Raw genomic sequence first — 25,977 nt, 5'->3', positions numbered from 1 at the left:
CCCTGGGATCTGAACTCACTATTCTCTCCTATCTGTGTGAGTGCTAGGGATATGAATTCACATCCTCATGGTAAGCACATTACCCACTGAGCAATCTTCCCAGTTCCCACTCTGTCTGTTTATAATAAGCGTTGGCGCTTTCGTCATATCTTTTTTTTTCTTTCTAGAGAGTAATTATACAGTTATGGTTAACTTAAAGGAATAAGTGTATGACATCAAGCCTTTTGTAAGAAATTAAATGTAGCCCAACATAGTGGTGCACACCTTTCATGCCAGCAGTTGAGAGGCTGAAACAGGCAAAGCTCTGTGAGTTCAAGGCCAGCCTGGTAAACATGGCAGCTGAATTCACTGGGGCTGAAAGGAAATGAATTTTATTTGAATCCCCTTTCCAAATTTGCAACTGCCCACATTGTTTCATTATTTTGAATAGGACTAATTTATCTATGCCAACATAATTTGATAAGTTATCCTAATCAAGTATTTTTCAGATTTGTACCACGTATGGCACGAGACAATAGATAGCCAATACATGAACTCTGTGGCTGATTGCAAAGTGGTTCTTAGCTATTAAAGCAAACAAAGGTCAAAAAGCAAGCCAAGGTCAAGGAACTAGATAACTCAGGCCATTAAAACATCCAAAAGTATAATACCGAGCCTCCAATCTTAGAATTTATCGGCACTATTAAATAGATCACTTAATAGCAAGACAATGGGTATTCTCTAAACAAAAGAGTTGGTGTAATAAACTGCCCTTTAAAATATGTATAGCCCGTAAGTATCTTTTTAGGAATGAATGCTGGCTTGAACCTTTCATCAGCATGCTGATCCAAGAACAGGACACCCTGGTGACAGCAGTGATACTTGAAATAACTTGGAATTCATTTGGTTTGTAAGCCAACTGTCAGTTCCAGGAGACCCCCACCTGGAATCACTGGGTTAGTCTTCAGTCTTGACAGACTTCTGCCAGTGCCTTCAAATGACTTCCTAAATACAGAATTTTCTGAGGTTTGTTCATGTCAGACACCAGTTATGGTAGCTACAGATCATTTCTACTCTATGGTCATTGGTAGTATAAAGGAGTGTTCCCCGGGCAACCGTTAAACGCCTCTTTTTAGATAGGTATACATGAGAACAAGAAGACTGTGCATGCTTTGCAGAGATGATCTTACCATGACATCATCCCGCTAGCAAATTGCTATAACAAAGTGCACTGCACCAAAGCACCCCATACAGCAAAATGAAGGTTACCATTTAATGTTCTTTGCACTTGTCAACTTGGCCCACTCAAACTTTCATCACTATGGGAATTAAGATGAGATGTAAGAAGCAATTGTGTTGTGACATATTCCAAGTGACTTTGTCTTGAAGATATTAGAAAGATACATTTTATAACTGTGTCCAACCTGTATAAACTTTAGCTCTGGGGAGGTTTATTGTTCAGTTGTTTGGTTGTTTGGTTTTGCTTATTTGTGTTTTTGTTTGGGGGGTTCTCCCATATAAACAGTTTTCCCCTCCCTCCACTGTTTCCAGCCCCTACCCATCCCTTCTCCCCCAGATCCACTCCTCTGTTACCCTGAACTTAAAAAAAAAAAAAGCATGCCTTCCTCGTATGTCAACCAAACATGGCATAACAAGTAATAAAAATGAGGCACATACCCTCATATCCATGGATAAACAAGGCAATCTAGTAGGAGAAAAGGTGGAAAGATCAGGCAAAATCAGAGACAGTCGGTTCAGACTCTATGAGTCCCTCCGAGTCCTGCTTAGTTGATTCTGGGGGCTGTGTTAACTCTGAGTTTTAAATAGGCAAGAACATGAGTTGTATTAGCTTCTCATGTCTTACCTTCTCTAAATCTGCCACCTCTGCAACTCCATTCTTGACTATTCTAGCTGCAAAGATCCATTTGTCATTGAACTCACATGTCTGAGCAACTGTGTTGAAAGACCACATTGCTTTCCATTGCCTATTACTTGAATGGCTTGTCAGATCACTTTATTCTTCCTGTCCCTAATTCTACATGCAACATTGATCCTGTCAAGCTTCTATAAAACATTAAAAGTATGTTGACGATTTGAAAACCATGCTTGATAGAAATGAGGAATATTACCATGTCGGGAAGCAGAAAGGAAGAATGAAACTCTAAGTGTATGGGCCCAGCACTCTCCAGCACCCCATTCAATCAGAGTAGGACCATCTGGGTCCCCCATCTATGAGAATTCTGAAGCAAACCTGGAAAACTCTTGCTGCTGCCTTAAAACATGTTACCACTGAACTAGAATATTTATAACATTCTTTCTACCCATCCTAAGATTCTTTTAAAATGACCTTCCAAATGTGCTTTCTAAGTTTACCTAACTCTTCTATATCACGTAACGAAAACATCTCAACTTTTCTCCTCTTTTTATCTACACAAACTCATGACAAGCGTTCTCGCTCAGTTACCACATCAGTCACATGCTTTACACAATGACTAGGTCCAACTCTAACCTGAAAGGGAGAAATAAATCCTCAGCTTCCTCCTAAACGCTGAGAAACGCCAGAGGGATGGTCAAAGCTAAGTTGAACGTATAACATATTTATCATCTTTCCAACATCCAAACCTGCTTCTTTAGCACATTTATCCCTCGTTAGCCCCATAAGTCAAGCAAATATCATAAAAACCACCACAAGATGGTTTAGTCTTTTCCTATTTCCTTTATGGCCCAAACTGCCTCATGGACATGGCTTTCTGATCCTCCATCACTGATGTCTCTATTCTTTTGTTGTGCCCTTTTTGTTTCATTCTCTCAACTTCAAGTGCTCATCATTATCATCTACCTCATCTACTGCGTGCAAGGCCCTGAAAACTCTTTCCAGGCCTCCATTTTATAATACATAGAATATTATTTCCTCTGCTTACGAGTACTTTACCACTACCAAATACCTGGTGCACAGGACTCTCACACTAACTCATTAGCCAGGGATGATACTCATCAATGCATGTATTCCACATACTCAGTTTCAGATCCCAACATTCACCCAGTCATGAATGTGCATAATCCAAGCACAAAAGATCATCAAGGATACCTCTCAAAGCATCTATTCCCAGATGTGCTTTGCAAATATTCTCCTTATGTAGTCTTTAATAACGTTCCAAACAATTAAAAGAACTCCAAGTAATTTACATAAGTTTTAAAGCATTTCAATTCAAAACCATTGGCCTACTTCCAGGGCCATGACTGTATCTTTTCCCAAAGGCTGTTCAAAGATTCATGCTTCTGTGCCTTCTCTCCAAAATGTTTAGTTTGCTGATACTCATCTCTTATGTCATCTTTGAAAACTAAACTAATCGAAAACTAAAAGCCTTTCTCCTTCAGTTGCTATTTAGACACCACAATCAATCATTTATTTTACTCTTGCATTGACAGTCTTCCACTATTCCCCAATAGTATGTTTATTGTGAAACATCGTCATTTCATATCATAGTTATATGACTGCCTCTGCTCCTTAGATTTTATTCAAGTCATCTTTTTATTCACCTGTCTATAACCAAGCTATAATCTCCATAAAATATGCTTAATTGGATAAACTAATAATGATACATCATCAATTTGAATAAGTAGTCATAATTTAATTTAATTACGCATCCCTTGCCACGGAAACCAGGTCTCTAATTCAACATAGGGACAAACATTTTCTGTATCATTTTGTATTTTTTTCACTCCAAAAGAGAGAAAAGTCATTATTCAACAACAAGTCAACCAGGTCATAGCTTTAGTATGGCCACATTTGGGTTCTATTGGAGCCATGGAGAGAACCCTGGGAGCAGCCTACGAAGATATTTAACCCCAACAGCATAATGTCTGTGTTGAGGACTGCTCAATTCTTCCTTCAGCAAGCCAGCTGGGTGGCAGAAATTTTTGTGGGTCAAAATTTGCCAAGCCCTAGGCCAGAGTCAAACAAAGACTGTACATAGTATTTGCCACTTACTCCTCCCTCTTCTTCACACAACACCAGAGGCAAAAAGCCAAGAAAAAATTCTGCAGAATTTCACCCTGTGGAGGATCAGGAGTGCTCTGGCACTCAGTTCCATCATCACTGGTGTGAGCCCCTAACTGCGACTACTCCCTAGCCCTGGATAATAATTTATGAGACGTATAAAGTAATGGGCTATCAAGAGAAAATGTTGCATTTTCTAAGTTCCCCAGTTATGCATCTGCATGACGGACTGCAATAACTCCAAGAAAGATTTTTGTCTTTAGAGTAAATAATGCACTTTTTCCCCAAGTCTCAAAGCCTATATTTAAATGATTATTCATAGGTGCTATGGGAAACTTAAAGCTTTAGCTTGGCAAATCCCAATGTAAAATGGGGAATGTTTCATAAGCCTTGTTTATGTGTCACCTGCCCAGAAACTCATCATTGCCTCTTACATTATGCTCCTAATTCCCAAGCCTACCGCAGAAATCTATTTATCTCATTATGCACCTGAAGGGTATTTTGTGACACTGACTCCCATTTACAACATTGTTCCTTTGAGGAATTGTCTCCTAAATTCCCAGTCTAGTGGCATGTAGAAACATTTCTACTTGCATTCAGTGGTGCATGGGAAAAAATATGAAGCTGAGCACAAGAAGTAATCTTTTTATTCTTAAATATACATTCCAGAAATGACCTTCTCTAAATGGCCATTGTTTATTAGGGGTAAACAATTGTAGCCTGTACTATAGAAAGAGGTTTTCTGAATTTAAAGTGTCTTATATGCTGACTGTTACCAAGATGAAACATAGGCTTGGTTGTAAGATTTGACATTGAACCTGAAGCTGACTGACCTCTTATCTTTATTTTCAATTCTTCTCATTACTTCCTTAAATGTATATCACTAGTATTCTGTGAATGCATGCATCATAGAAAATATTTTCCATCATGAAGCAATTTAAAACCAAATATATTTACAGTTTTGAGATATAAAAAACATTTTTTTAAAAAATTAAAAGAAATACCTTTTTAATGGTAATTGAAATGATTTTTAAATCTCATTTATTTTATCAATTGGTTCTGCTTAAAAGTTTTCAGCCCAGTTCACTCTCACTTATCTATGCTGAGGAAGAAGGATCAGTGGCCTGGATAATCTAAAACAGCAGACAATTTTAAAAGCTCTTGTATTCGGCCCAGGCATACTTTACAATCAAGCTCTGATTATCTACATTAATGAAAGGAGTAACAGACACCTTGAGAAAGATGCAACATAAAAACAGATCTGCTGAGCTGGCTTCAGGCACCCAAGGAAGGGGACCACAATGAGTAATGAAAGAAGAACAACGGGGTCCCAGCTCCTGCCAATAGAGACAATCTATCCATAATATAAGCACATAGTGACAATATCCACATGGCCAACCAGAATAATAGCAATTATTGGTAGTAGCCTGAAGTTATATTCAAACACCCCCATGTCAAAAGGATTGGTGCCAATGTTACCCCAAATAGTATAAGAATAGATTATTAGGGAATATATCCGTATGGTACAATGGGTAAAGGTGCCTGCCACCAAGTTTGATGACTTATGTTACATACCTGAGATCTATATGGTAGAAAGAGAGAACTACTTCTTATAAGTTGTCCTCTGACTTCAAAGGCATAAGTGTGCACAAATACACATGCACACACACACATGCATGCATACACATAGAGAGAGAGAGAGAGAGAGAGAGAGACAGAGAGAGAGAGAGAGACAGACAGACAGAGACAGAGAGAGATGCATGTATGCACAGGCACATAGGCATGCCCACATGTTCACCAAATAAATAAAATGTAACTTTTTAAAAAGGAGTCAACTGATAGTTTGCAGATAAAAATGGTACTTTTGAGAGGTTTCTTAGTACCAGAACCAAGCTACCCCCATCACTACTAAGTTTCCAGTGACACTCTTGAAATAGCAACACAGAGAACAAACCAGAAAGAGGCTGTGTGACAGAGCAGAAAATCCAAAGCTTGAAAATGAGAACACCTGGACCTTTGTCCTCTGCATCTCTTTATTCATGCCAAAGTGAGATGTGCATTCGAGCAAATAGAACAGCATGTGCAAAGGTACGGAGGCATGAAGGTCATGAGATTAAAAAAATACACGGGCTGCATTTTGGTTACAGATTAAAGTATCCATAGAGAATAAATGGAGTTGGGGGAGGAGGTAATCTGAGAAAAGATTACAAATTTTATCTGCTATTTATGCCCAGATCCTATAGAAAATTAAAATATCAGTTTTCTAATGATTATCAAAATAGCTGGAACATATTTTGACTACCACTGTCCTAAACGCCATAAACAAATTTAATATTTACATTAACTGAGACAGGCACTCTTACAATGCCCATTTTACAAACAAGGAATAGGGGGCTTCCAAAGTTTAGATATTACCCAAGATTCCACAACTGGTAAGTGATAGGAGTAAGGTACAAATGTAATATGTACCCCATCGGAACTCGTGATGGTAGATGATAGATAAAAAGATGCTAGAATAATAAGAGTGAGTGGTGGAGGCAATATACTGAAGAGATCAGAGGAGGGTGAGAAGGAAGGAAGGAGACTAAGAAGAGACTATATATTTTTAAACTAATGGAAAAATAAAAATAATGCAGAAAGGGGTGTAATAACGAGGTTTATATGATCCAGAAAAAAATGAGTTAATTAATGTGCGCATAAGAGGAAGGAGTTTTGCATGCACTCCATGCTGCTGGTTCTGGAACCTAATGATGCTCTAATAAAGGCTGCAGCATCACATTATCATGTGCATCTATGAACTTAGCTGGACAGCAAGCCCTGGAAGATGAGGAAGGCCAGGAAGGGACAAAACAACTGATACTTTCTCTCTTTCTATCTGTGCTGGAGTGCATCCATTCAAATAAGCAAATACAAGTCTTAACTGAAGGATTTATTGCTGACGAAAAATTCATGAGCAAACGTGGGCCAATATGTAGAACCCATACTTCAAATAAATTACAGAGATACCATGACTTCCTTCTTGTTTCTCAAGGTTAAATACATTGACTCTCATTTAGCTTTCGGTATAACATCCCTGCTACTACTATAAAAGATAAACAAGGAATCAGAGCATGGGGAGAGTAAAAATGCAGAAAATACTGTATCTTATCCAGAAAAAAAATGTATGGGTTATGAAGTTATTTATAAATATCTTAATAAAACTAAACCCATTTTAGACCATTGTTATACTGGTACAAAAACAAAACTGTGTGTGCCTATACTTCTGTGAATGTTATGGAGAGACTGAAAATGTACACTCCAAATTTTAAGATTCTTGCCTGGAAAATATTCAACTGAGTTTTTGCTATAGGTTTTACATGTTCTACAGTCGTATTATTTGCAGAATATAACTTTTCCAGAAACATATATGATAAGCAAGCATTCAATTCAGATCCTTAATACAAAAGAACATACAAGCAGAAAGATGGAGCTTTATCAATAAATACCATATAACCAGTAGTTTTTACAATGCTTACTTTGCAGCACTCCCTACGAAGCCAACTAAGGAAGGAACAGGAAAACTCGGTACAAGAAGAATCTGTGCATTCAGACATAGAGGAGGTAAGAGATTATGACAAATGTAATGACCAAGTAACTGATTCCAGAAGCAAATCCAAAGATCAGTGAGCTGTTTCAGACATAGAAACTCTCACCTCCGAGTGGGTTTCCACACACTGAGCATTTCGGCTTCTGATACTAGACTCTCTGAAGTTCCATTGATTCTGTATTTTCTCATCTTAGTTTCTTCAGGCTACTGAAATAGACCACAGTCTGAGTGCCTTAAAAGTCTGAGGCCTGTGGATGTTCAACGCCCCAGGGTTGGAGAATGCTAGGCTGCTGAGGCAGGAGCAGTTTGGTGGGTGTGGAGCATCCTCATAGAGGAAGGGGAGTGGGAAGGGGATAGAGGGGCTGTGGAGGGGAAACTGAGAAAAGGGATAACATTTGAGATGGAAATACATAAAAGAAGAAAAAAGAGTCTGAGACTAGACCTGGTCAGACTAAAGTCAGGATTTCCTCCTGGTTCAAGGATGGAATCTTCAGACTGTTCTCATACAGAATGGGAAAAAATAGTCATGCTTCTAGATGTCTTCTATAACGCAGGGAGCCCATCAGTGAAAGACTCACATTGCGGATTCAAGTATCAAACTGCAAATGTAGTGGAGAGGCTGGATACACATTGTCTGCAGTGCTCCTCACCACTGCAAAAGCCTGGGCCTAGAGAATTCTCAGAATGTGGGTGCCCCGGTGCTCACAGGAGAATAAATGGCAATAAGTAGAGGGAACTCATTCAGTTCATTAATTTTGAATAATACCTCATCCCTTCTGAGGTCCTCCCCTATGTTAATGCATGTTAATAAAGACTTATACATAAATGAATATTATATTAACTCTGTATTTATGTTAATAAAGATTTCAAGTTCAAAACAGAGTGGGATATACATATTTAATTTTTTTCCCCTCTCACACTCAAATTGAAATGACAGTAAATAAGAGATCCACAGCTAAACTCACATTAAAAAGGTCCCAATAGAACATCACATTTACTCAGGTTGTTCTAGAAAATAAAAATAAAATAGGACCAACTTGTCAGAAAACCTAAAACAAAGTGCCCACGTATAGAGTCTAGAGAAAGCCCGAGGAGAATGCGAAGCTAGCTTCTGCTTGACAGCCTCTGAGGCAGGCATCACAGGGGAAAGCAGACATGGCCTCCCATCCTGACAATTCATCCAGGGACCATCGGTGTCACTGATGGCCAGCTGGCCTCACCTCCTCCATCAACAAGACAATGCTACCTTTACTCCAAGTCCATGTTCCGAGATGCTTCATGAGAGTGACAAATGTGGCCAGGAAGGATTCTAACATACATAACGGGCAGGAGAGAGACAGAGACAGAGACAGAGACAGAGACAGAGACAGAGACAGAGACAGAGACAGAGACAGAGACAGACAGAAAGAGACAGAAACAAAGACAGCGGGAAACAGAGGGAGAGAGAGGGCACCACAAAGGTAAACACAAACTTTCTAAACCTTTGCATCTGGGGATTTGTAATTGAAATCTTGGCTATTTCTTCCATATAAACTTTCCAGTCTGTGAGGACTGACTGTGGATGCCTTCAACAGAACTCTGCCTTTGCAGGCATCCAAGTTTTAGTTGATGATACCATTCTAGTTTTTAAAAAGTCTGAATACATCCTGCTATTAATCAGCATTAGTTCACCTTAGGATCTTCAGAAACTGGATGAAAACAACAAAGAGAAGAACAAAAATAAGTAAAACTAGGAAATCAGTATATTATAGCCCTCATCCAAGGTCTGAGCATTCAGGAGGCTGAGCCAGAAGAGCCATGATCTCAAGGTAGCAAATCTCAAGCTAGCTTAAACTACACTGCAAAACCCGTCTCAAAAAGAGTCTCAGAAGTGATACCATATGTGAGTGTGTGTGTGTGTGTGTGTGTGTGTGTGTGTGTATTATAATTTTTACTGCTTTTTAGGGAGTTTTTGTTGTTCTTCTCTTTTCTATTTATATCATGTTTCTCTGTTTAGTTCTTTTGTATTTTATCCTTTGCAAATAGACAATTATAGATGCACATATGTCTGGACTTTGACCTGATGCTATGACCTGCGACTATTTCATGGGTGAGCCAGTTCTTTTAAATACATACATTTTTAACATGAGAACGTTGAAATGCATATTCTTGGCAGTTTTGAAAGGTACAACTCTCAACTTTCAAAGACATTTTGTCGTGCCATATATAAACATGTATTATTCCTGCTGAAGTACATCTTCATGATACTGACCATTGTCGTCACCCTCCCCTTATCTCCAACCCCTGCAGCCGCTGTTCCCCTCTCCTAACGGTCCAGTTGTTTTAGACCATGGTGAGGACATGCAGCATCCTTTCTCACACCCATCCTTTTTAATTGAGAGTACTGTTGTCCACTTCTGCCTATGCTGACATTGCTTTTTATTCTTTTTTCCATTTGAAGGCTGCATGGTATTTCATTGTATGCAGGTGCCACGTTTTCCTAGCCATAAATGCCACTACATCCCTAATACAGCTAAAGGACATTCATGTGAAAGAAAAGGTTAAAAAAAGTAACCCAGAGAAGAAGCAGAAAGCATAACCAGAAAATGTAGGAAAGAGTCTCCATTGTTCTTAGAATGAAGTGAGCAACGAGTAGGAAGAGCAGTGGGCATCATGTTACATCAGATTAACAAATTTGCCTGTGAAACATGAAGCTCAAAGAATCTAGCAATTCAGTGATGCACAATCGATAAGTAAAGCCTGATATCCTCCTGGAAAGTCGGTGACTCTCCTGAGCTCAAGGGTGAATATCCACCACCATTGTAAGCAGAGACCCAGTGGCTTTTTTTTTCTGGCTAGTGTCTCCTAATCTACTCTTTGCATCTGGCATCTGCTTGGTAAGTTACATCAGCTGATGCGCCATTCCTCCCTTGCACCTACATATTTTTCCATTGTCAATCTCATGGTATGGTAGGAAAATAAAGGTAAGTTGAGACTTTTGTGGATCTCAAGTTTAAGAACAGAGGAATGAAATTATGTGAATCTGAAACATGACTGACATGCTAAGGTTTTGAACTCGCTCCCCAGCTACTCATTTGTTCTTTTCTTAAAGGCTGTGGAATATTTAGAAGGTGGTGCTTGCCTGATAGAATCACAATCACTAGTGATAAGTCTTTGAAAGAAACACATGCCCATGGTTCCCATCTCTCTCTCTCTCTCTCTCTCTCTCTCTCTCTCTCTCTCTCTCTCTCTCTCTCTCTCTCTCTCTCTCTCTGTGTGTGTGTGTGTGTGTGTCTCTCTCTCTCTGTCTCTCTCTGTGTCTCTCTCTGTGTGTCTCTGTGTCTCTCTCTCTCTCTCTCTCTCTCTCTCTCTCTCTCTCTCTCTCTCTCTCTCTCTCTCTCTCTCATACCTGGTTAACATACATGTGAATCTATCTCCACTGAAACTGGTGCTACAATGCTTTCTCCACCAGGACAGACTGGCATCTCTCTAAAACTATGATCCAAAAGAAAGATTTCCCAACGTTGGTTGCTTGTGTCAGGTATTTTGGTTGCCTGTGTCAGGTATTTTGTTACAAAAAAGTGAAAGTTGATATGACAGACTATGGTAGATTTCAAGTGGAAATTCTTCTCTTCTTCTTTTGACTAATATAAGAGGTAAATACTCTAAATTTGTTTCCCTTTTTCTTTCTTGGGTGATCTGAAAAAAAGAACAAATCTATCTGGATTTTTCCATAGAAAAACCCACAAGGGTGGCCACTCACCTAACCCCAAACAGGATATCTAATCCAAACTAAAAGACAGTGGGGAACAAGAGAAATAGTTGGATTTGGCTAAGCAGAAACAAGAAAGAGAAGCAGAGTCAGCTCTGGCATTTACAACAGGCAAGTGAAATGTGCCTCTAAAGAAACAGTCAGTATAGAACGTTGTAAACATGGCCTAAATCCTACTCATATAACTGCCCTACATGTCTGCCTGCTTTTTAAATGTAAGCATAACTTCAAATCTCTTGACTGGAGAATTCTATCTTTGATAAACCAGACCAAATATTGTCAAAGATCAACTGCCTGTTTCTGCAACAATGAAGCCAAAGTCAGCATTACATCAAAAGTAAGTATAGCCTGGACACTGGGCAGCATGGAAGGCTCACAATGACGTTCATAAACCAGGGTCCTTTGCCGCCTTTAGAACCACAAACCCCAGACCGGTTAGGAGGCCGTAATGGAGTTGTCTGGACTCTGCTCAGGACTTGTGGGGTTTTACAGATCAGGTTTCCTCCTTAAGAGCCTTCTCCAAACTCACCCGCAGTTACAAGCTTCTAAGAGCCATAGACTCAGGTTCTCAATGTCGTTTTCATCGTTCCTCTGTGGCATGCAGAAGAAATGAACACTGAGCTGCCTGCCTCCCAGCTTTGCTCCTCACCTGTCATCTAGCCCAAAAGAGCACACGGAGTCAGCTTCCTGAAGAGTTAAAAATCTTGGTGAGTTTTCTATGCATAAAATGATGGTCAGCCTCCCTCACTTCTGTATGTAAAATGACTGTCTGTATTTCTCTCCCTGTCTCTTTACTCCAACAAATACACTTTATAGGTCGTTCAATGTTCTTTACAACTCACCTAAAATGCATAATTTCTCTCCTGCTTATACCACTTATTTATTATTTATTTATGAGATTTATATTGTACCTTCCTCCAAGAGGCTTAAGGCACTGCACAGCAAACCATTATACAATAAACATTAAACTCTTCTTCAGAACCATAAACAGTGAAGTGGCCAGAAGAGAAGCAGAAGGGATAAGAGGCACAGGGAGGAAGGCTGTGGTTCTGGTGCAATATATAACCAAGTCAGGATATAATAAGAAGGGTGGTCAGAAGGACAGGCCCTGAGCTTCTCCATTGGCCCCACTTGCAAAAATGTTGACACTGCCCTCTGTTCCACATCAAAGCTATATAATATCTCAATTTTGAGTGTAGGAACCCCACAGTGCTCCCAAGAGAATGAAAAGGAATACATATACACAGAGAAGCATGCTTTGAAAATTGGTGAAAAGGCACACATGACAGTGCTTCACAATGAAGTCACTGAATTGCTAAATTGTTCTTCCAAATATCATTCCCATTCAGTTCTCCTTTTTGCTCAAAGGCTGTGACTTTCTTTTTTTAATATTTTTTTATTTATTATATGTAAGTACACAGTAGCTGTTTTCAGACACCCCAGAAGAAGGCATTGGATCTCATTACAGATGGTTGTAAGCCACCATGTGGTTGCTGGGATTTGAACTCAGGACCTTCAGAAGAACAGTCGGTGCTTTTAATCACTGAGCCATCTCTCCAGCCCTTTAAAAAAAAAACACTTTTAAAAAAGATTTATTTATTATATATAAGTACACTGTAGCTGTCTTCAGACACACCAGAAGAGGGATCAGATCTCATTATAGACAGTGAGCCACCATGTGGTTGCTGGGATTTAAACTCAGGACATCTGGAAGAGCAGTCAGTGCTGTTAAGTGCTGAGCCATCTCTCCAGCCCCAGCTGTGACTTTCAAAGGTAGAACCCAAATTCAAAGATTTTCCAAATAAAAAAGTGACAAGCTGACCTCAGCTTTTAAACACAGGCCATGTTGATCTGACTTAGCCATGTTTGGTCTTCCTGCATCTGTAAATGAAATGGCGGTGGATGAGAAGCTGAAATACCCGTTTACAGCCCCTGCTCAAAGAAATAGTGGAGAACAGGAAAGGAGTGGGTAAAATGTGTAACATGTGGTCTGAACAAGATATCAGCATCTGCCTAAATAAAGCAGATGATATTGCTCTGCTTTCAAGTACAAGCTGAGGTGAGCATAGCCTAAAGAGAAAGATAAAATGATAGAATTGGTGCTAATAGGAGCATTTGTGGCAATGTTACTGAGCACCATGGACCAGGCATTCTAATGCTCCAATGACATAAGCTTACCAAGACCTTATCTATAGAGTGAACATGGCTACTTCATAGTCTATAAGGAAGGAAGCTGAGAAATGCATATTTAATCTGCCATTGTTATACTAAGACGTGTTTAAAGTAAAACTTAACCCCAGCACTTCTAAGGTAGAGCAAGCAAGCACAGAGAAGTCATTCGGTGAATCCATAAAGGTAACAGGCTGAGGATTGAACACAGGACATCTGTCAAGGTCCCCAGACTAGAAGCTATTGATGGAGAATTAACACACAACAGCCTGGTAGAGGCCACAAAAAAAAAAAAAAGACTTTAATATAAGACAGATCCAAGCCCAATGCAGAAGAGCATGGGAAAGACTATCTCCAGACAGACAAGAGGACAGGATAGTCTGGCTAAGGTAGCCCCTGGTTCTCAATGGAACTGTATGTTGGTGACTGAAAGCCACTGTACACTTATAAAACTAATTGTGTACTTATACCATATCTATACTTATATCTATAGAGTTCTATAATGGGTGATCCTCAGTAATCCTTCTATCCATGTCCCTAAATATGATTATACCTAGGCGACATATTAGCACAGAATTCTTACAATACTTGACTGTTCTGTAGGACATGCTATAATTATCCCCCATTTTACAAAGTGCTTACAGAATGTTAACAGAATGTGGTCTGAAACTGTTCGTATACATAGAAAATTGTAACTGTATTTAATATGTAAATAGATGCAAGCTCTCTAAGGAAGGAGTGTGTACTTATGGCGACTACCTGAGGCTTGGACGATCATAGCAGTCAAGAACTTAGTCACTCAGAAGCTGTTAACTACTCAGACGTGCCCAAATTAGGGAAATATTGAGTGTTACTAGGCTATTTCTGGATTTAAATACTGACTATCCACAACACTAAGTGGAGTTTTTGAATCTTAACTGGATCGGGGAATGACCCAATTTGTAAATCATTTCGTTGTTCAAATAAGCTCTGCTAAAATTGATTTGTCTAAAATTTCCCTCTCAACAGCTCATCATGAGAGTTGATGTCTGAAGCTCATAAGCAGGAAACCCAGGAGCACCAAACACAGTTTTGAAGGACCCACCTGACCCACTGATATTTGTAGCATGTGGGGTCATGGATGAGTTCTCTATTAAATTTGAGCTCCATAGACTTGTGTTTTGAGATCTTTCACCTTATTTAAACACATTTCTTTACTAGACAGAGACTAGAGAAGGATTAAATAAAAACAACTCAGTTAAATCTAACTAAATTCCTCAAGAGTCTTTTGGGGCTGGAGAAACCATTTAGTCATTAAGGATACTGGCTTCTCTTCCCAAGGACTTCGGTTCAATTCCCAACACCCATGTGGCAGCTCATAATTGCTTTGTAACCCCAGTTCCAGGGATCTGATGCCTCTTTTCACCTCCATGGACACCAAGGACACGTGGTATGCTGATAAATAAGCAGGACAAACATCCATACACATAAAATAACAAAAAAAATTAAAGAAGATATTTTTGGAATAAACAAGTTTTAGACTGTATTTTTAGGAGTTCTCTAGGTGAACTATAGCTGTATTGCCTAGGTAACTACAAAAATAGATAGCTTTTTTAATGAGATAATTTTATAGTGACTCTGAATCTTAACTGCCAACATGCCCCAAACACCAAGACCAGATGGACTTTTATACTGATGGACTATCTTTATTGCCTAAACTTTAAATTGGTTAAGTTTGATAAGTTTTTTCATAAGTATTCTCATTAAGGAGAGTTACTTTAATTCCTTATCACTATTTCTGAATGGCTACAGTCATGTTCTTCCCAATAGGTTATATGCACATAAAGAGTCTCAAATAGGTGCACCTTCCCTGCCAGAGGAGAGGTTGCCTCCAGAGAGCGCTCTGACCCTGGGACTCAGGTGAGATTGCCATTTTTCTCCAGTGTCTCTCTCTAAAGTGGGTCCACTCAGGAGAGCAGAGGCCTCTGAAGCAGCAGAGCAGCTGGGACAGGGTCCTACAGTCCTATATCTTCAGGCAGGAGGTGGGATTGATCATCAGTCTTCTGTGCACATTCCCTGCCAGAGGAGAGCTTGCCCCTAGGGAGTGCTCTGACCCTGGAACTCAGGCAAGATCAACATTTACTCTCCAGTGACTCTCTAAGGCAGGTCCACTCAGGAGTGCACCAACTGCAGAAACAGCAAAGCAGCTGGGACAGGTTCCTATGGGCCTATGTCTGCAACAGGAGGTGCTGTTCTGCAGCCCTCTGTGCACTGGACTTGCCAGGAGAGTCTGACACAAACTTACAGACTCGCAGGAAGAACAAGCTCTAGCCAGAGACAGCAAGAACATCTAATACCAGAAATTACCAGATGGAGAAAGGTAAACAGGAGAATCTTACCAATAGAAACCAAGACTACTTGGCATCATCAGAACCCAGTACTCCCACAACAGTGAGTCCTGGATACCACAACACACTGAAAAATAAAGATAGAATATTAAAACCAGTAGGGGGAAAGGTGAAGTAACATATAAAGGCAGACCTATCAGAATTACACCAGACTTCTCACCAGAGACTATGAAAGCCAGAAGATCCTGGACAGATGTCATACAGACAGACCCTAAGAGAACAGAAATGCCAACCCAGGCTATTATACCCAGCAAAACAATTAATTACCATAGGTGGAAAAACCAAAGGATTCCAAGACAAAACCAAATTCATACAATACCTTTCCACGAATCAGGCCATTCAAAGGATAATAAAGGAGGGAAATTATGCCCTAGAAAAAGGAAGAAAGTAATCCTACAACAAACCTAAAAGAAGATAGCCTCAAGAACAGAATTCCAACTCTAACAAAAAAAAAAAAAAACAAAAAAACCAGGAAGCAACAATGACGTTTCCTTAATATCTCTTAATATCTTAATATCAGTGGACTCAATTCCCAAATAAAAAGACATAGACTAACAGACTGGCTACATAAACAGGACCCAACATTTTGCTGCATACAGGAAACCCACCTCAGGGACAAAACCAGACACTACCTCAGAGTAAAAGGATGGAAAATCATTTTCCAAGAAAATGGTCCTAAGAAACAAGCTGGAGTAGCCATTCTAATATTGAACAAAATCGACTTTCAACCTACAGTTATCAAAAAAGACAAAGAAGGACACTTCAGAATCAGCAAATGTAGTATCTACCAAGATGAACTTTCAATTCTGAACAGATATGCTCCAAATGCAAGGGCATCCACATTCATTAAAGAAACTTTAGTAATGCTCAAACCACGTATAGCACTGCACACAATAATAGTGGGAGACTTTAACACCCCACTCTCATCAATGGACAGATCCTGGAAACATAAACTAAACAGAGACACAGTAAAACTAACAGAAGTTATGAAACAAATGGATTTAACAGATATCTACAGAACATTTTATCCTAAAACAAAAGGTTATACCTTCTGCTTAGCACCTCATGGCACCTTCTCCAAAAATGACAATATAATCAGTCACAAAACAGGCCTTAACAGATTAAAAAAATATTGAAATAGCCCCATGCATCCTATCAGATCACCAAGACTAATGCTGATATTCAATAACAACATAAATAATACAAAGCCCATATACACGTGGAAGCTGAACAACACTCTACTCAATGATAACGTGATCAAGGAAGAAAGAAAGAAAGAAATTAAAGACTTTTTAGAGTTTAATGAAAAAGAAGCCACAATATACCCAAACTTATGGTATATAATGAAAGAAGTCCTAAGACAAAACCTCATAGCTCTGAGTGCCTCCAAAAGGAAACTAAAGAGAGCATACACTAGCAGCTTAACAACACACCTAAAAACTCTAGAACAAAAGGAAGCAAATTCACACAAGAGGAGTAGAGGGCAAGAAATAATTAAACTCATGACTGAAATCAAACAAATGGATACAAAAAGAACTATACAATGAATCAACCAAACTAGGAGCTGGTTTTTTGAGACTATCAACAAGATTGATAAACCCGTACATAGCCAGACTAACTAGAGAGTACAGAGAGACTACTCTAATTAACAAAATCAGAAATCAAAAGGGAGATATAGCAACAGAACATGAGAAAATCCAAAAAAAAATCATCAGATGCTAATACAAAAACTTATACTCAACAGAACTGGAAAACCTGGATGAAGTGGACAATTTCCCAACAGATACAAGTACCAAAATTAAATAAGGTTCAGATTAACGATCTAAACAGTTTCATATCCCCTAAAGAAATAGAAACAGTCATTTATAGTCTCCCAACCAAAAAAAAAAAAAAAGCCCAGGCCCTGATGGGTTTAGTGCAGAGTTCTATTTCAGACCTTCAAAAAAGACCTAATTCCAATACTCCTCCTCAAACTATTCCACTAAATAGAAACAGAAGGTACTCTACCCAATTTGTTCTATGATGCCACAATTACTCTGATACCTAAACCACACAAAGACTCAACAAAGAAAGAGAACTTCAGATCGATTTCCATTATGAATATCAATGCAAAAATATCAATAAAATTCTTGAAAACCAAATCCAAGAAGGCATCAAAACAATCATCCATCATGATCAAGTAGGCTTCATCCCAGGGATACAAGGATGGTTCAATATACAGAAATCCAACAGGGTAATTCACTATATAAACAAACTCAAAGACAAAACTACATGATCATCTCATTAGATTCTGAGGAAGCATTCTACAAAGTTCAACACCCCTTCATGATAAAAATCTTCAAAAGATCAGTAATTCAAGGTCCATACCTAAACATAATAAAAGCAATCTACAGCAAACCAGTAGCCAACATCAAACTAAATGGAGAGAAACTGGAAGCAATCCCACTAAAATCAGGGTCTAGACAAGGCTGCCCGCTCTCTCCCTACCTATTCAATATAATACTTGAAGTCCTAGCCAGAGCATTTAGACAACAAAAGGGAATCAAAGGGATACAAACTTTAAAGGAAGAAGTCAAAATATCACTCTTTTCAGATGATATGATAGTATATATAAGTGACCCTAAAAATTCCACCAGAGAACTCCTAAACCTGATAAACAACTTCAGTGAAGTAGCTAGATATAAAATTAACTCAAACAAATCAGTGGCCTTTCTCTACACAAAGGATAAACAGGCTGGGAAAGATATTACGAAATAATACCCTTCAAAATAGTCACAAATAACAAAATGCTTTGGTGTGACTCTAACTAAGGAAGTGAAAGGAGTTACAAAGTTCAGAACAGAGACTGAAAGAATGACCATCAAGAGACTGCCCTACATGGGGATCCATCCCATTAACAACCACCACACCCAGACACTATTACAGATGCCAACAATAGCTTGCTGACATGAGTCTGATAAAGCTGTCTTCTAAGAAGCTCTGCCAGTACTTGACAAATACAGAAGTGGATGCTGGCAGCCATCCATTGGATGGAGCACAGGGTCTCCAATGAAGGAGCTAAAGAAAGTACCAAAGGAGTCAAAGGGGTTTGCAGCCCCATAGGAGAAACAACAGTATGAAATAACCAGTACCCACAGAGTTCCCTGGGACTAAATCACCTATCAAAGAAAACACATGGTGGCACACATGGATCTGGCTGTATATGTAGCAGAGGATGGCCTAGTCGGTCATCATTAGAAGGAGAGGCCCTTGGTCCTGTGAAGGGTCTACACCTCATTATAGGGGAATGCCAGGACCAGAAAGTAGGAGTGGGTGGGTTGAGGAGCATGGGAATAGAGAAAAGGGATAAGGGATTTTCTGAGGGGGAACTAGGAAAGGTGATAACCTTTGAAATGTATATAAAGTAAATATCTAATTTTTTAAAAAGACAAAAACATCTCAAATATATTATCCTTGGCATATCAAATAGCTTCACTGTGGTTAAAGTAGTAAAAATGTTGGAAGGAGAGCATAGAGGAGCTAAAGAGATGATTCATTGGTTAATGGCACTTGCTGTTCATATAGAAGATGGGGTTAAGTTCTCAGCAGCCACATGGTTGCTCACAAACATCTGTAACTCCAGTTCTGGGGGAATCCAAATGCCCTCTTATTATCTCTGGGCACAAGGCATGGATGTGGTTGCTGCACACACCTCCACACAGGAAAAACATTCGTAAACATAAGATAAAATAAACAAACCTAAAAATTTTAAGATATAAATAATCTCCTAATTAATTTGACACTGTGAATTCTGAAGCTAACACTGAAACCAAGTGAGCTCATTGGAGTGGTGACCAAGTGCAATGCCAAGGTTTCAGTTAGCTCTAATAGACTACCTAAGAAGGAAGAAATCAATAAAATTTCACCCAAAGCGCTTTCTTAATAAAGTGAATTGAAATCTAGCTTAAATTAAATAACTACAACCTAAGGGTAATTTCTTTAAAAATATGGTTTTTATTTATTGTTTAAAAGTCACAGTAGAGTACAGTGTATTTTGCTTATATCCACCTTTTCCCATGGCTCCATTATATTCCTCTTAAACTCATGTTCTCTTCTTCAGTATATAGCATATATATATATATATATATATATATATATATATATATATATATATATATACACAGCTCCTAGGAGTCCAATAAGTATCAGTCATATGTATACATGGGCAACCTTTCAGGTGGCTTATCTCCTGAAGAAAACTGATTCTCCCTCTCTTCGAACCCTTGACTCCTTGTAGTGCTTCAACTAGGGGTGGATCTTGCGAGTCCTTGCCCATGCCTGCTATACTTCTGATCACTTTTGCCTTGGGCTGGATTATGTGCAGTAGCCAAGCTGTTGAGAGGTCTGTGGGTGTAACATCCCTGTCTGAAGGCACTAAACTAACAAAGTTTCTGGCAATCTTAGAAGCCAGGCTGTCAGCTGATCAGAGGCTCTGAACCGTATGCCATGTTCAAGTAAGGCAACTGTTGATCTATGGCCATCCAGCAATTGCTATGTCAGTTCCTTCATCGACCTATAATCATTCCAGTTGCTAGGTGGAGCTTCTGAATATGTACTCCTCCACGATACACTCTTTACTCAGATTAACTCTGTTAAATTTCATTTGCTCAAATTTGGTTCCTTTCCTCTTATCAACAAGAAGAAAGGGGCAGGACAAATAGATCCATGGACAAAAATAATAGCAACTGTTAGGGGTTTAGTTCCCAGCATCCACATGATGGCCCACAGCTGTCTGGAGCTCCAGGTCCAGAAGATCTACAGGCAGAGGCATGCAAATGGTGCCTAGACATGTCTGTAGGTAACGCACACATATAAATGAAATATGAAGGTTTTTAAAAGTGGGGAGTAAATAATTTGCCAAATTCACCAAGGTAGGAAGAAGTAGATGTGGGTCCTGCATCTATAAAGTCTAGCTCCAGAGCCCATCATCATAACCACAATGTTCTATGCTTCTAGAACCTAGCCCTACTCAATCTATTCCAAAGAAATGACACCTATTCCCTGAGCTGAAGGGCCTCCCTTCCAAAAAGAAAAAGAACAAAGATCATTTCCTTTTCCCCGAAAGAGGGAGTCCCTTTCTGTAATCCACCTGATCTGGTAGAAATTATCTAGAGATGATACCATTCAGTGAAGATGTGGCCCAGTATCCCTGCTGACCAAAGCATTCTCAGTCATCTTTTCAAAGGACCTTTACATCACAGCACTAGTCTTCCCATGAAGATGTCTTGCATATGGCAGTCATAGCAAGAGCATCAGAGGCTCCTCTTCTCCTTTGCAGGTCTGGAATCAAAAGTAGGGGACCAAAGCAGCTTTGTCTCTGCAGAGATAAACCTCTCCTCTGTCACTTCCTAGGAAATGTCCCCCATTCAAATTCTTTAAACTTTAGGTAAAAAGAGCAATTCCTGTGTCCTGTGTAGCTTCTCAGCCTTCCACATAACCCCTGATGGGCAGCCAAGCCTTTTTACAATCAGAAATTATTTCATTGACTGGCCTGGTTTTGTTTATGTGTTAGTTCCTCTATGTTCCATGCTATGAGGAGGAATCACAGAAATCTGATCTCTGTATCTTCTTTTAAAAGAGCAGCTCAAACTTGAGGTGTCAGCAGAGACCTGCTGCTACTATAACTATACAAGCCTTTCTGGCCTCTTCTCAGTGTCTCCTGGTGGTGGACATTGAACCTTGGGGTTTCTTCACTTATAGCTATGTCACTCCAATTTAAACACTTGTCACGTGGTATTTGCGTGTGTCCCTTTCTGTGTCCAAATTTCCTTCTTTGTATGAGGACATCTGGTACTACCTGATCAGAGCCATACCCTACCCCAGTAAAACTTAGCTAATTGCATCTTCAACTGGCTAGTGAAAGCTTCTGGGTCAATCAGAGAACACATTTTTGTTGCTTAAGTCTCACAGCTTGCCATCATAGAAAGCTACAACAAGAAAACTTTTACCTTTGTTTAACTCAGGGTTTCATCACACACTTCTGTGGCCACATATATATTTTCACTGTGGTGGCTGCTGTTAAGAAACCTTCATTGCAAACCCAGAGAATCAACTAAGCAGGGCTCATAGAGGCTCACAGAGCCTGAAAAGACAACAAGGGAGACTTTGTGACTCTGAACTAGGCCCACCTTATAAATATTATTGTTGTTGTGAGACTCCTAAAATTGTAAGCCGGGGCTGTCTTTGACTTTTGCATACACTTGGGACACTTTTCCTCCAACTAGGATGCTTTGTCCACCCTTAATATGAGGGGAGGTCTTAATGAACCTTGATATGCCATGTTTGGTTAATATCCCTGGGAGATCTGCTCTTTTCTGAAGGAAATGGAGGAGGCGTGGACCTGGGGGAGAATAGGTTGGGGGCAGGGAACTGGGAGAAAAAGAAAGAGGGCAAACTTCCTTTGAGATTGAATGTAATATATACAATAAAAATAAACAAACAATAAAGAAGAAAAGAATTCTTCACCATGTCGCAGGACAAGAGGATACAATGCATTTTAGAAAAGTAAATCCAAGTTTTCTGTTTTGCAGATAACAGATTATGTGTGTAGGTGGCGGGTGGGGCATATCCTCACTTCATGTGTTCATCTGCAGAGGACAGAGATTGGAGCTAAGATATGAAGCTCACCTGTTCTTACCTAAATGTACATTTATATCTGATACTTTGGTATTCCTCTCTTATGAACTACCCAGGAAATGGGTGACATGTTCAAGATAGCGCTAAGCTCTGGCTCACTTGGTACAAGGCAGAGCTCGTTACCCAAGTAATGAAGAGTTCTTGGGAGGAATATACTCAACATTTTTCTAGTCTGTTGTGGAGAAACGTCTTTTTTAAACACTTGGCAAATTTGTTCAAGAACCCAATCATGAAAGCAGCTAATCAACATAAACTGGCTTTTCAGATAGCCCAGACTGAGTGGAAGGGAGCTGCGTCCTGTCCTGACCCCTTGGTCACCCCTTCTTGTGTCAGAGGAAGGAGAGAAAAGGATGTGGCTTCTAAAGGAGAAAATTTCATATCTGGATTTGCATTTTTCTTCTAGATTTGTTCATTCACTTTACCCTCCTCCCAAGGAATGCAGAACCCACTAGCATCCTTTTCAGCCCAAGTGTTCGAGAAGCATCTTCTCCTACCTTCTACTTGATATGCAGCAGTGGCTGCTCCCCATCCGAACCCCACAGGGAAAGCCATGGCTCCAGGGGTAGAATCATCGAGTCTGCTAACAGGACCTAACTTGAATTCTGGACTTTAACCAGAGGAGGAGCTAAGCAGCTGTGGAGAATGGTGACCTCTCACTCCAGACCAGAGCCTCAGAGAGCAAACAAGTGGGAAAAAAGTAGAGCTTAAGGCTGGAGGACCCGCCTCAAGTGGCCACAGTTGTGAAAAGCCTCCTGGTCATGTCTAAGATAAGGATTAGGCTTATTTTTTTTTTGTCAACTCTCTCCATTGTTCTTAACAGACATGGATCATCCTGTGTAATGAACAAGTTAATCTTTTCTCTGTCAATGTAGCACATGGGCATGGCTTGTTAGTTACAAAATTCTTCTAGAGTATTTCCCTAAGCAATTGCTCTGCATCTCTGTGTGTGCTTGTACATGTGTGTTTGGGGAGGAGGGTGTTCATTGATTTACGGTTTTCTGGCTTCTGATATGACAGTAGAGGGCTATGATAACAACCGAAGCTCTAACTCTGTCTTGCCTTGTTCCTCTAGGCCTCCCTTGCTGCTCCCCAGGTCTCTGTTTCTGAAAGTGCATAAGCACCTGTCTAACTGTGGGTTATTTTACCAATGGACATGAATGGGTGCAGCACAGGACGTACATTGCTGCTGCCGGGGAGACAGTGTGGAAGGGATATCCTTCAGGACTCTCCGAACTAACATTTCAACTTTAAGACAAACACAATTCACAATTAAAAGTTTATTTTAAAACCTTCTTGTGGAGAAAAGAATTGAACACGGAAAACTAACTTGCTCCTCTTCTGCAACTCTGAATGGAAAACTGTTCCCTGTTCAGGGACAAGGACATAAAGAGGGGAAGAGGAAATGCTAGCCCTAAGATAAAGAAGTGCTTAAATATGCACAGAAGATGAGAAGACTCTTAAGGCACTTAAAATTACATACTTGGAGACATAAACGTCTGCAAAGCAGGTGGAGCTATTTAATAAAAAAAAAATCAGTTCTGGAACAATCTGTATAAAGGAAATTTGGGGGTGGGGGTGTTAAATCTTTTCATTATGGAGCACTAGATGGCGGTGTTGCAATTATTTAGGCTCACAAATGGGTTAAACCCGGAAAATTGAGTATCTCAGAGTTTCCTGTGTGTAGCAGTCCCTCCTGACTCCTTAGGCTATCCCAGGTTCCTCTCAAGACAGAACAACACCCTTCTCCAAGTTCTTCAACAGTCTCTGAAGTTATTTTCCCCCAAAATGAATAATTATTCTTCCTCAGTTCTAAGATCATCCCACAGATCGACCACTAAATCCTACTACAGAGATACTTGCAAGATCAAGGTTCAGTGAAAGACCTTGACTCGAAAAGAAAGACATGAAAACACAGAAAGCTATCCAAAGCTAACTTCTGGTCTCCACAAAAGTACTTCACAGGAGAACATACACACACACACACACACACCTTAGGTATCTTAGCACTTTCTTCCTGCCTTTCTACCAGTACCTTCCATTGCTACCCACAGCTTCTCTATCCTTCTTGCCTTTAGAGATTTCACTCTACTAATGATTTCTGAGCTAGGGCTTCTCTGGCTCTAAAACATGCCTTTTCAGTGAAGCAAAATTGCTTAGTTCCTCTACTCTCTACTTTTGTTTGTACATTCATTTTTTGTTATAGAAATGATTAAAAATAAATAAATCACACATCGAAATTAAACACATCCAAAGATTATACAACTCAGTGAACTTCTACACCCAGAGAGTAACCATTTGAAACAGAAGCTGTGGAGTTTTGCTTTGTGCTTTTCACTGTCTAATATAACCTCATAAACTTACCTAAAGCAGAAAATGAAAACCCCATAACAGACTTAGAACTAGAAAAACCATCAGCTCTACAGCCTCTTTCTCTGTTCCTGTTCATTGCCTGTCCCTGTTCATTCCTCGTCCCTTTGTCTGTATGCTTTCTTGTTCTCCTTTCCACATGTTAGACTGCACCCACCTGTGTATTTGCTTGCATACATATACAAATGTTATTGCCTAGATTCTACATAGGAGACAGAGCATACTTTTTTTTTCCTTTCTGAGATTATGTGACCTCCTTCAATATTATACATGCTAAGTCCATCCATTTTCTTGCAGTTTTTGTAATTATGTTTTTCTTTAGCACTGAATAGTATTTACATATATATGAATAATATTCACTCTAAAGTCATTATATATAACATTCTCATTATTCAGCCATCCATATATGGACAACTATTCTAATTCTTTGCTATAGTGAATAAAGTAGAAATAAATACAGAGGGTACATTTCTCTACAGTCAGGCATGGAGTACTCTGTCTGTATGCCCAGAAGTGAAGTAGTTGGGTCTTATAGTAGTTCTATTTTTAACTTTTTGAGAAATTTTAAATTTGATTTATTCATCGCTGTATTAATTTTACACCCCCACCAGCAGTGAGTAATCAATGTCTCTTTTACCTTCACATTCTCTCCAACATTTATTGTTAGATTTTTTTTTATGGCAGCCATACTGACTGAAGTAGGGTGGTGTCTCAAAGTATTTTTAATTTGTATTTCCTTGGTAGCTAGGACTATTAAACACTTTTATAATTATTGGCCATTTGTGTTTCTTTTTTTAAAAAACAACTATCTTTTCGTTTCATTTTTTTATTTATTGGTTGGCAGTTTTTTTTCTGCAATACTTAATTTATAGATATTCGCCCCTTATTTAATGAATGTTGGGTGTTAGAGATATTCTCTCATCCTGTGGGCTGTCTATTAACCCTGGTCATTTGCTGTACAGACACTTCAGATTTTCATGTTGTCCCATCTGTTGATTCTTGGAGTTCATTTCTGTGCTACTGATGTTCTATTCAGAAATTTCTTTCCTTACCTAGTATCTTG

At 39.4% G+C, this 25,977-nt stretch overlaps 1 pseudogene; it reads right to left on the bottom strand.

The window, feature by feature from the left end:
• LOC110295522 (cytosolic beta-glucosidase-like) overlaps window positions 1-23,115 on the bottom strand; it is a 171,246-nt pseudogene extending 148,131 nt beyond the window's left edge.
• Window positions 23,116-25,977: the final 2,862 nt, after the last annotated feature.

Source organism: Mus caroli, unplaced genomic scaffold (genome assembly GCF_978045245.1).
Source record: "Mus caroli unplaced genomic scaffold, Mus_caroli_1 scaffold_4, whole genome shotgun sequence".
NCBI classification, from domain to species: domain Eukaryota; kingdom Metazoa; phylum Chordata; class Mammalia; order Rodentia; family Muridae; genus Mus; species Mus caroli.
This window is presented reverse-complemented; position numbering and strand designations above follow the sequence as displayed.